Here is a 10,573-nt window from a genome sequence, read left to right on the forward strand (position 1 = left end):
CCTGCCAGCTTGCCGTATTGAAGGCATTCTTGACATCCATTGACACGACCAGCAGGAACCTGTTATCCCGCCCGTTCGTGCGGCGGAATCTCATCGCGCTCTGACCAGCCTCGATCACTGTTCGAATGGCACCAATTGTAGATCGCCCCCTCCGGAAGCCATGCTGCCTGTCTGACAGCCTCACCGCAGCAGGGTCTTCCAGGTGGTTGTGAAGTCTGTTTAGAATGAGCTTCTCCAGCACTTTCCCTAAGGCATCCAGCATGCACAAAGGTCGGTATGACCCGCTGCTACCCGGTGGTTTCCCCGGCTTGGGGAGCAGTACCAACCGCTGTCGTTTCCATGGTGCTGGAAATGTAGCCGTTTCCAGACAGCTTTGGTACAACGCCTGGAAAACGTCCGTGTACGCAAGGATTGCAGCCTTGACAGCGGCGTTCGGAATTCCGTCAAGGCCCGGCGCTTTTTTGTTCGGCATGGTGCTAGCTATCAGACGGAGTTCCGGGATCGTGACTTGGGTCCATGGAGTCTGCTGGTCTGCAGGCTGTTCCTGTTCTTCCTCGGAACTGATGCTGGGCCAGTTGAAGGGCGGATGTTGCGGGAAAAGCTCTGTAACGATGCTTTCAAGCCTCGCTCTCTCCGTCTCGGGTGGGGCCCTTCCACCGCGAAGACGGGAGAGGACTACTAAGTACCCGGCTCCGAAAACGTTTTCCTCCGCAGCATCGATCAATTCCTGGAAGGCAGCCTTTTTGCTGGCACGTATAGCTCTATCCAGCTCAGCTTTAGCTGTTCTGTATTGGGCTGCAGCCAGACTTCGGTTCTGGAGATCACTTGTCTGCTGCATGCGATCTCTCGTCTGCTCGCAGTTCTGCCTAAGCAGAGCAATCAGTGGCGTCCACCAGTAAACGTCCCGATGAGGGTCGGGGAAAGACGACGTCATCCTTTGCATGGTTTTCTCGCAGGCCGATATCATTGCCGAGATCATTCCCTGGTGATTGACTGCCTTCTCTCGGAATCCCTCGCCATGTAGCGTGGCCAGGAAATTCTCTTTCGAGAACTGTTTCGTCTTAAATCGCGTGCCTGCATGTTGAAAACGCTCTCGCTGGCCCCGTTGACGTGACTGTCCTTGGTTACGCTGCTGGTCTGCTGACGCTGGGCCTACCGAATAGGTGATATACCTATGGTCAGATCGCGTGTCCGTGTTTCTTACCAACCAAGTGCTCGGCTGAGCTATGGACGAGCTGGCGAAGGTCACGTCGACAACGCTGGCAGTCGCCACACCGTTTCCAACAAAGGTTGCCACATTCCCTCGATTCATCAGCAGCAGGCCCAATTGCTGGGACGCCTCGAGCAGTACTTCCCCACGCTCATTGCTGCGTCGGCTTCCCCACTCCTCATGCCAAGCGTTAAAGTCTCCGGCAACTACTACCTGAGGGTGGGATTGGGCTTCCAATTCAATTGCTTCAACGAATTCCGCAAATCCTTCCCGCGACAGGCTGGGTGGCGCGTAGCAGCTTAGGAAGGTGATGCCACCCACCTTGGCAGCTATAAGGCCTGGGACATCACTGCTCCATTGTCCTTGTAGAGGGTATCGTCCTGTGGCCACGACTGACACCTTTTTGGAGGCATCAACTGCCCATCTTGGGTTGTTCTCGGGTGGTCGATACGTGTGGGAAAGAACCAGCACGTCCACTTCCATTTGTCGGGCGGTTTGCAGGACCAGATCTTGGGCGATCCTGCCTCCACCCAGGTTCACTTGGAGGACTTTTAGCTGCGTCATTGGGTGGCCGACCGATCGCATGTCCGGTCCCCGATAACATGGGGGCCATCGCATTTGCCGCAGCGTATTTCTTCCATGCATGTACCAGCCTTGTGACCTTCCTGTCCGCAACGGATGCAAACATTTTGTCGGTCTACAGGTGACCGACAATCGCGGGCGTTGTGGCCGTGCTCAAGGCATCGGTAGCAGCGAAGATGCTCTTTGGGTGTTGGAGGAGCCATCTTCACTCTGGAAATGCAGAAGCCCAAGCGAAGCTTCGTACCATCCAGCGCTTTGGCGGCCTTGGCTGGCAGACGAACGCGTGCCCGCTGGGTGCCATCCGGCATTGTCCTAATGCTCGTTGAGACGATGCCTGCCCCACCCTCGATCTTGTTTTCAAGGAGAGCTGTAAGCTCTTCCTCCTTGGCTAGGGGGTCGATGTCGTTTACTACCAAGGCCGCCATTTCCGTCACGTGTCGACAAGTTCCAGCCTCGCCGATGATCGTTCGGATCTGCTGGAGAATTAAGGTCGCGTTTGCGGATCTAGCAAGCGTCAGTCGTAGCAACGCCTTATCTGTGCGCCGGCCCATGATGATGAAATCCTTTAACTCATTATGTGTGCCATTATCGTCAACGGCTTTACGGATTTTCAAGGAGACGCTCTCGAAAGTCTCGTTCTGACCAGGAGAGATCTCTATCAGTTCGGGCTTAGGACGCTTACGCTTCTGCTGCTGCTGTTGATGCTGCTGCTGCTGCTGTTGCGACAAGCCTGCGACCACATATCGCTGTGGCTGTCGTTGCTGCTGTTGCTGCTGTAGCTGCTGCCTCATTTGCGGCGGCTGATACCGCCCAGTCTGCTGTTGTTGTTGCTGCGGTTGGTTAGACTGCTGCTGCTGCTGTGTATTTTGACGGCGGCGCACTACCGTCGTCCATAATTCTTGCTGCTCCTGCTGCTGTTGCTGTTGCCGCTGCTGCTGCTGCTGCTGCTGACGTTGGTGCTGCTGATTCTGTTGCTGCACCCGTTGCTGCTGCTGCTGTTCTCGCTGTTGATGCTGCTGCTGCTGCTGCTGCTGCTGCCATTCACGCTGCTGGTTCCGCTGCTGCTGTTGTTGTTGCTGCTGCTGCTGCTGCTGCTGCTGCTGCTGCTGCTGCTGCTGTTCCCGCTGCTGATGCTGTTGCTGCTGCTGCCGCTGCTCCTGCTGCTGTGGTCCTTGGCGACCGCGACGGTTGCGAGAGCTGTGGGCTCCCTGGGCTGTCATCATTGGGGCTGCTGCTGCTTGCTGCTGCAGCTCGATGACCGAACGGGCGCCCATCCTGTACGTTTCGAGCTCCCGTTCAAGCGCCGCATTTTTCATCAAACTTTCCTGGAGCTCCTTACGGCAGAGGCTAAGCTCCTTTGAGAGCTGAGCAACCTGCATGGCCAGGAGCTTCAAGCTCTCGTTCATCTCTGAGAGAGATGGTTCAGCAGAAGAACACTTACCAGCCTTTGGTGTTGAGGTGGCCGGTACCGTCATCTCCTCGCGCTGTTGACTCTGGCTGGGCAACTTGTCCAGCACTACCAATGGCACCTTCCCCATTGGTGGAACTGCTAATCCCGACGGGCCCGCGAGGATCGTGCAGTTCAATTCTTCTTCTTCATCATCACTCAAGTAGACGATGCCTGCGGTGGGTGGTGGCTCCACCGGTGTTGAGTCAGACACTTTTAATGCGTCGACCCGGTTGAGGGACACCGATCGAGCCCTCGGGCGAAGTACTCGTCCCGAGCTCCCTTGGGGATGGGCATCACCGCCCAGCCCCGACATGTTGGTTTCAACGTTGCGCGCACCTACTTGAGGGTTTGTTGGCAGCCCGACGCACTATGCCTAACGCCCGCACTCTCGCCAACGAGGCGTCAGAAACCGACCCCCGGTTTTAGGTTCGTCAAGAAAACCGATGGAGAACGGATTTTTGAAATGTTGAAAAATTTCAAATTTTGAAAGTGAAATATTTCACCCTCCCTGAAAGATTTCAGGGCCGCTTTCACAAACGCGCACCTACTTGAGGGTTTGATGGCAGCCCGACGCACTCTGCCTGACGCCCGCGCACATGGAAGATGGTTTTTTTTTTTTTTTTCTTTTTTTTCTTCCCTTTCCTTTTTCTCTTCTTCTTCCCCCTTTTTTCCTTTTTTCTTTTTTTTTTCCTTCCTCCCTCTTCCCTTTTTCTCCTTCTTTTTTTTCCCCTTCTCTTCCTTCCTTCCTTCTTTTTTTTGCTTTTTCCCTTTTTTTTCTTTTTTTTTTTTTGGAAAAAAAAAAAAAAAAAAAAAAAAAAAAAAAAAAAAAAAAAAAAAAAAAAATCAAAATGTGAAATATTTCCAAAGTGAAATATTTCACCCTGCCCTGAAAGATTTCGATACCGCTTCCACAGGCAACACTTTCCCGTCGGGGTAGCTTGGCGGGTGCCGAAGTTATGCCACTTTGAAATTCCTCTGCTTAGCTGTCAAACTGATGTCACAACTTTTTTTCGTGCTCAGATACACTGTTTACACTAAAATAGTGCAACTCAGGCACATTTTGGACACTTTTTTCGAATTTCTGTTTTTGCACCACGTCGCACACGCACACGGTGAGTATTCGCAATTGGCAGATGTCACAAAAAAACAGAAATTTTCTGCACGTCGATGGTCACCTAAACTATGGTTACTCGTGTAACGGCACCTTAACAATCGGTCCGTCAGGGGCCGTACAGTCAACCCACCCAATTTCACCCGGAACCGAATTTTCATAAATTTGTTCCCCGAATAATATTAAATATTATTTCATTTTTTCGGTCACAGAACGGGCGATTTTCGATCGGTTTTCACTGGATGAACGTTCTTTGGCCACCCGCTGGCCTTAAAAACCGCACCCGGCGAGAATCTGGGCAAATTATATCGCTGAAAACAGAGATCCGGCGAAACCTTGGCCTAGTATGGGCTGGATGACGCAAAACTTTTTTCACAATTTTGTGGTTTTTTCATGCGCGGATCACTTCTTTACACCTTTTTTCGTGCTCAGATGCACTGTTTACACTAAAATAGTGCAACTCAGGCACATTTTGCGCACTTTTCGAATTTCTTCTTTAGCACCACGTCACACAAACACACGGTGAGCATTCGCAATAGGCCGATGTCACAAACATTTTCCGCCCGTCGATGGTCACCTAAACTATGGTTACTCGTGTAACGGCACCTTAACGATCGGTCCGTCCGAGCTGTCAGGCCGTTTGACAACCGATGCCTAACTCAGGGGCCGTCAGGGGCCGTACAGTCAACCCACCCAATTTCACCTGGAACCGAATTTTCGTAAATTTGTTCACCGAATAATATTAAATATTATTTCACTTTTTTTCGGTCACAAACGGCCGATTTTCGATCGGTTTTCACTGGATGAACGTTCTTTGGCCACCCGATGGCCTTTAAAACCACACCCGGCGAGAATCTGGGCAAATTATATCCCTGCAAACAGAGATCCGGCGATTACTTGGCCCAGTATGGGCTGGATGACGCAAAACTATTTTCACAATTTTGTGGTTTTTTCATGCGCGGATCACTTCTTAACACCTTTTTTCGTGCTCAGATGCACTGTTTACACTAAAATAGTGCAACTCAGGCACATTTTGGGCACTTTTTTCGAATTTCTTCTTTTGCACCACGTCACACAAACACACGGTGAGCATTCGCAATAGGCCGATGTCACAAAAATTTTCCGCACGTCGATGGTCACCTAAACTATGGTTACTCGTGTAACGGCACCTTAACTCAGGGGCCGTCAGGGGCCGTACAGTCAACCCACCCAATTTCACCCAATTTCACCTGGAACCGAATTTTCGTAAATTTGTTCACCGAATAATATTAAATATTACTTCACTTTTTTCGGTCACAAAACGGCCGATTTTCGATCGGTTTTCACTGGATGAACGTTCTTTGGCCGCCCGATGGCCTTAAAAACCACACCCGGCGAGAATCTGGGCAAATTATATCGCTGAAAACACAGATCCGGCGATTACTTGGCCCAGTATGGGCTGGATGACGCAAAACTTTTTTTCCACAATTTTGTGGTTTTTTCATGCGCGGATCACTTCTTAACACCTTTTTTCGTGCTCAGATGCACTGTTTACACTAAAATCGTGCAATTCTGGCACTTTTTGGGCACTTTTTTCGATTTTCTGCTTTTACACCATGTCACACAAACACATGGTGGGGGGTTCATAGGCATCAAACACAAATGCACGATTTTTGTTGAATTTTCGCCTTAAAAACACTTGATAACGCTCTTAAAGGGTAAATCAGGTGCCCTGAGCACGTTTTTCACACTATTAAAGTCGATTAACGACGATTTTGCACTGTTTTTAAGTCCTTTTTTCGGAGCCCAAACACAACGTGTCGGTACAGTACGACCTCACGTTTGACACTCACACAGGGATAACTGGCTTGTGGCCGCCAAGCGTTCATAGCGACGTGGCTTTTTGATCCTTCGATGTCGGCTCTTCCTATCATTGTGAAGCAAAATTCACCAAGCGTAGGATTGTTCACCCTTTCAAGGGAACGTGAGCTGGGTTTAGACCGTCGTGAGACAGGTTAGTTTTACCCTACTGGTGTGTGCTTATAGTCGCTATCTTAACGGAATTCCTGTGCAGTACGAGAGGAACCACAGGTACGGACCACTGGCTCAATACTAGTCCGACCGGACTTTGGTATGACGCTACGTCCGCTGGATTATGCCTGAACGCCTCTAAGGTCGTAGCCAATCCGAGCTGATAGCGCTTCTCAAACCCATTAGGTGTTCGGAAGCTAGCGGGCCTAACAACCCTCTGAGATCCGTTGGAGTCTGCGTCTGCAGCCCGGCGTCTCATCCCGCTATACCTAGGCCGCAACGAGTGGAGTTCGCTGCACGTGTTAGTACCGTAACTGGGAACGCCGTTGGCTTGAGCTCTGCCCAACGTGGATATACCTAGTTTCGACACCTATCAACCGCCCGCAAACGACGGGACTTCAGGCTGGGAGCTGCGAGTTGTAGAGATGCGTTCGCATCGATCCTCTCAGGCGACCCATGCTTGGTGGTTTGTCCGTGTGCCCCTTCCTCGATGTGCGCAAGCTCGTCTTGGTCTGGGGACCACGTCGACACAGGGGATACTTTTGTGAGAGCAAGAGTGTACTTAGTTGAGTGTAGCAAGGGATCGCGTGCCCCTTCCTCGATGGCGTAACGAACCATCTTGGTCTGGGGACCGTGGTACCGTGCTCTGGTGAAGCTTGGTGCGTGCTCTTTCCTTGTCAGACGAGTGACTTGACTTGGTCTGGAGACCGTTCCTTAACACTAGTGGACAAGAGCTGGCTACTTCCGTGTCAGACGAGTGACTTGACACGGTATGGAGCGGAACACGTAACACTAGTGAGCTTGTCGGCGTGCCTCATTCTCGACTTGATTGTCTTGATGTGAGAAACGTGCCGACCAAACCAGTAAGCTTACACACATGCTCGTTACAAGTTGTATAAGTTGATCCGTTTGGGCCGGTTGCCTTGCACATGATGGTGTTGTAGACCATGTTCGGTTAACACGTCGTGTGTCGAGGTGGTCGGCCTTGGTAGTAGGATGTCTTGTGCATGTGACGTGTTGACCTGGTTTGGTCGATGTGTCGTCGTGTACGAGATGACCTACTTACCCGTCAGTTGTCCAAGTTGTGTCATGTGTTGACTTAGTTGACGTGTCATGTGCATGGATGATTGGCGTACGGGTCATGTATGGTGCACTTGCTTCAGTTGAAGGGATGTACTAGTACAGTTATATTAATTGTTTATTTCACGATCTGGTCTTTTGGCTGGATCGCGAAAAAAACGCTAAGTCCCAAATCTTGAACTCGAGAGGAGAGCGCTGATGACAACCTTTTGGACTGGAGCTCCCTAGAATTCGGCCTTTTCCTACTTTAAAGGGATGCACTGTTGTATGTATTGTTTATTCACGATCTGGTCGTTGGATTGGATCGTGAAAAAAAAACGCTAAGTCCCAGATCCGGAACTCGACAGGAAAGCGCTGATGGCAAACATTTTGACTGGAAGTCCCTAGAAATCGGCTTTTTCCTTATTGGCATTATGTGGCACGTTTATTGTGGCTAGAACATTAATTATCCACCAAATGGCACCAACGCTTGGCGAAAGTCTCGAAACACTCCTATCCCGACGCACCAGCAACCGCAACACGATGCAAAATAAATTGCACGAGCTACTGATACTTGTACCATGCACGGTACACGGTACCAAAATATACCCCTGAAAGTGTGCAATTTGGTGCTATTCTAGGAAATTTGTTTGGGGAAGCCTAGCTACGCGTGTCGCACGTTGCATGGTCGTCGATCAGAGGCATGCAAAAGCACCTATCTAGGGGAATTACTTTACGTTCTAGTAGCAAGTTCGATTTTCCGGTCTAGCACGGCAGTACGCCTGCATGCATACACTCCATGTACCAAAAATGTATCAACCTAGGCGTTGCTCAGTAGCTTTTGGCGGCACATGTAAAAAGTACTCGAGTTCAGATTCTTGGAACTTTGCGTATTGTTCAAAACTTATAACGAAAACTAAATTATAAATGGGTAAAAGGCTAGGCGTTTCTCAGTAGCTTTTGGCGCCACGTGGCAAAAGTATTCGAGTTCAGATTTCTGGGACTTAGCGTATTTTTCAAACCTGATAATGAAAATTGAAGTACAAATGGGGCATAAGCTAGGCGTTGCCTAGTAACTTTTTTCGCCACATGGAGGAAGTAGTCGAGCTCCAATTTCTGGGACGTAGCGTATTTTTCAATCATAATAAACCGAATCAAACATAAAAATCATGAAACTTACACCACGTCCCTAGGTTGTGCACAAAACGTAACGATATAGTGCCGGCGAGGTTAGAGGTGCACCAAAATTGTGTACCGATTAGGAAAAGTACTCTATGTTGCTATGACTTGGGTAAAAAGTGTTGATTAACTGCTGGTTACGATAGACAGTTGCTTATCGTACACATCGCAAACGAACACCCCTTAGTGAGCAGTAGCAGAAGTCGATGGAACAAAGCGAATGCATTACAAACTGATCAAGTAAAATAAGGAACGCTACGTACTAGGACTTCTTTCCAAGAATGGTGTCCGCGACGGGAGGGCAAGCGTCCTTCCCAGGTTTCCCTAGTAAACCTTGTATGGTAAACATACCCAAGCGTGTCCGTAAGCACGCAACGATAGTCACGAACGAGCACATACCTAGGGAAAGTACTCTACGTACTAGGACTTCTGTCCAAGAATGGTGTCCGCGACGGTCGGGCACTGTGACGCAATTACCAAATCCTAGAATCGTACAAGCAGTGTGTACAAACATAAACATTAACGCGTTCGCTCGGGCTGCGCCGTCCGTGTTGAACACAAATGCGGGTGATTATATGAGTGGATGGACAAAAACATGCGTGGCGAAGACAATTTTCTGCACGATGTGCACATAGCTCATTTCGTCGTCCCGGGCGAATGGAAAAACACAAAAATCTCGAGTATCTTTCTAGGTTTCTGTTATAAAAGCGCAGGCCAAAAGGTGACCGGTTGAGATGAGCATTTTAAGCATGCAAGCACTTAATTGCAACTTTTCCTACAAAAACTAGGTACGTACACGTAGATTGTATCAACATGGACATCCATGATTGCGTACGCCCGGGCTGCGCCCTCCGTGTTGTACTTTCCCTGATTGGTACACAATTTTGGTGCAAGTGTACCAACATCGACATCTATGAACGCGTACGCTCGAGCTGCACCCTCCGTCTTGTACTTTCCCTGATCGGTACACAGTTTTGGTGCACGGCTATCCCGAAAGGCAACTTGTACCAACATCGACATCCATGAACGCGTACGTAGCGTACTTTCCCTGATCGGTACACAATGTTGGTGCACGGCATAGGAAATGGGCTTAAAATGGTCAAACTCAATCCATTTCCACTAAAGATAGTCAATAACAGCTGTGCCGATGAAGTAGGGCACGATGCAAGTCAATGTTATTTAATGAATTACATGTTCACCATACATTTCAGTACAAAATTGCTCGGTCAGACCTACAAAGTGCTATATCTCGAATACTAAACGTCGCAGATGGGTGTCGTAGAACAATTTTAAGTTCGTCTAACGATTCTACATCCGATTCTGGATAGTGGTTTTTCGACCACTTTTCAACATTTTGTGACACCCCGAACCTAGGGGCAGCTCCCTAGCTTTTTTCAAAAATGTGCACCGAACGGGCCAGAGAGCTCGAGTAGTCGAAAAATTTTTTTTTGCTAAAACCCCTCAAAACGTGTCAGGAACGCACCCTAGATGATGAAAAGTGCAACCAGAATGTCAATCGACAACATTCCCGGGGGTACAAATTTGCTCTACGCGTCCCTAGGTAGGGTACTTTTTCATACAAACATCAAAGTGTACGGTGCACAAAGTGCGCGGAACAAAAATTGCTCGGTCAGACCTAGGACGGGCCATATCTCGAATACTAAACGTCGCAGATGGGTGTCGTAGAACAATTTTAAGTTCGTCTAACGATTCTACATCCGATTCTGGATAGTGGTTTTTCGACCACTTTTCAACATTTTGTGACACCCCGAACCTAGGGGCAGCTCCCTAGCTTTTTTCAAAAATGTGCACCGAACGGGCCAGAGAGCTCGAGTAGTCGAAAAATTTTTTTTTGCTAAAACCCCTCAAAACGTGTCAGGAACGCACCCTAGATGATGAAAAGTGCAACCAGAATGTCAATCGACAACATTCCCGGGGGTACAAATTTGCTCTACGCGTCCCTAGGTAGGGT

The sequence above is a fragment of the Anopheles coluzzii genome, chromosome X (assembly GCF_943734685.1).
Source record: "Anopheles coluzzii chromosome X, AcolN3, whole genome shotgun sequence".
In the NCBI taxonomy this organism is placed as follows: Eukaryota; Metazoa; Arthropoda; class Insecta; order Diptera; family Culicidae; genus Anopheles; species Anopheles coluzzii.